Source organism: Macadamia integrifolia, unplaced genomic scaffold, assembly GCF_013358625.1.
Source record: "Macadamia integrifolia cultivar HAES 741 unplaced genomic scaffold, SCU_Mint_v3 scaffold953, whole genome shotgun sequence".
NCBI classification, from domain to species: domain Eukaryota; kingdom Viridiplantae; phylum Streptophyta; class Magnoliopsida; order Proteales; family Proteaceae; genus Macadamia; species Macadamia integrifolia.
In genome coordinates this window covers 204,961-206,890 of record NW_024870596.1, presented here as the reverse complement: position 1 = coordinate 206,890, position 1,930 = coordinate 204,961, and the positions used below count along the sequence as shown (strand labels likewise).

The following is a 1,930-nucleotide window of genomic DNA, read 5'->3' as shown; positions in this document are numbered from 1 at the left end:
ATGACGAATGGTTAGAATGTTATTTTAGATACATATGTTTAGGACAGTAATTAGAATTAGATCACAACCATTAATCGGTTCACTTTCGCATTATTAAAAGAAATAAAAAAATAAAGTGGCTGCTCTCCCTGTGTTCGACCCGTAGCTACATTGATCCGTATGCTTGCGATTACATTTTAAATCCCAATAAGTTTTTAGCACCGTTGCTAGAGAGACAGTTTCATGTTATTTTTCGCTTTCTTTTGGTAAATCGGAGTGCTTTGTTTGCTTTATTTTGTTTTTCCTTTTCTTTTATTAAATTCCTGAGAAGAACAACTTGCAATAATAGTTGTATCGATGGAGGTCGCCATGCCTCATAGTATGATAAAGACAGGTTTTGCCCTATAACAGTACCTCAGGAATTGACTTGAGCAACCCCGGATCCCTGCCGATAAGCTCCCAAAAAGCTAAAAAAAATCAAAAAAATAAAAGAAATCATAAAAAATCATAAAAAAAAAAGTTTTGCTATCGATTATTTTGTGCTTGTCTTACTCTAGTTGTGGGTAGTTTTCTATTGCATGAGTGTTAGGTGGGTACGTAATACTAAGAATCGGTTAGAAAGAAGAGATCCAACAAGTAGTGACCCTATACGTTTGCTCTCTTTAAAATACTTCACTATGGGAGACCAACAGTAAAACCCTTCACCTAAATCTCTGAAAGATAGGTTCTACCCTGTTAGAACAGCCCAACCTTCCTGCATAGTTCTACCACAAGCCCAGGGCAATAATTTTGAACTCAAATCTCAATACATCACTATGTTGCCCCACTTCCATGGGTTGACCTCTGAGGATGCATACCTATTTCTAAGGAAATTTGAAGAGGTATGTGTTCTAATTAAGATCCAATAGCTTTCTGATGATGCTGTTAAGCTTAGGTTTATCACTTTTGCATTGAAAGACCAAGTTAAGAAGTGGTTGTATGGGTTACCCACAAATTCCATAACCTCATGGGAACAGTTCACAGTTGTCTTCCTTAAGAAGTTTTTCCCAACGCACAAGACCAATAAGCTTAGAAGTGATATCCTTCAGTTTAGGCAAAAGCCTAGTGAGTCATTTTCTAAACTTCTGGAGAGATTCAAGGATCTACTCCAAGAATGCCCTCACCATGACCTAGACCTATGGCATTTATGTCAAATAGTTTATGAGGGTATTGATTACCCAACTAAACAAATGATAGAGTCTATGTGCCCTGAGGGATTCACATCCTTTACAGATGAAAGAAAGGCATAGGAATTCTTACTTGACTTAGCTGACAAAACCTATGAGTGAGAATCAACCCAAGAGAGTGAAAGAACCATAGGAGGAAAAGGATATTTTGTGGATGGGATAATAGCCAAGGAAGCCCATTTGGATAGCCTAATCAGTCAATTTGGTTAAGATTTGTTCTTGGTGCCAATCCCCTGGACATCTCCTAGAAAAATGCCCCAACACCTCTGGGGGCACTTCTAATGATAGTGTTAATGCCTTATACCAGAATAATTCATATAGTAATACCTACAATCCAGGACGGAGAAATCACCCAAATTTCTCTTGGAATCCAGGCAACCAAGCAGGGCCTTCCAATTTCTATAATCAAGGTCAACCTGGACTCCAAAGGCCTCCCTTTGCACAACAATCTTTTTCCCAAAATAATTTTTCTAGGTCAAATATAGGACCTCAGGCTAGTTTTCCTAGGGCCCCTCTCCTATCATCTTATCAGCAACCCCCTGGGTTTACCAACACTGGAGAGGCAAGTAGAATAAGTGACTTGAAAAAAAATATGGCCCTCCTCATGACAAGCCATCAAAATCTTATGAGAGAACTCACTCAAGTTGTCTTAATTATGCATGAGAGGGAGAAAGAAACTTTACCCAGTCAACCAGAGCCTAACCCTAGGCATCAGTAGCTTGTTA

At 38.7% G+C, this 1,930-nt stretch overlaps 1 non-coding gene across 1 annotated transcript; it reads right to left on the bottom strand.

The window, feature by feature from the left end:
- Positions 1 to 1,043: 1,043 nt before the first annotated feature.
- Positions 1,044 to 1,150, bottom strand: LOC122070610. The gene has a single exon (XR_006137870.1). It is a non-coding gene; the product is annotated as a small nucleolar RNA R71 (small nucleolar RNA).
- Between the last annotated feature and the right edge of the window lie 780 nt (positions 1,151 to 1,930).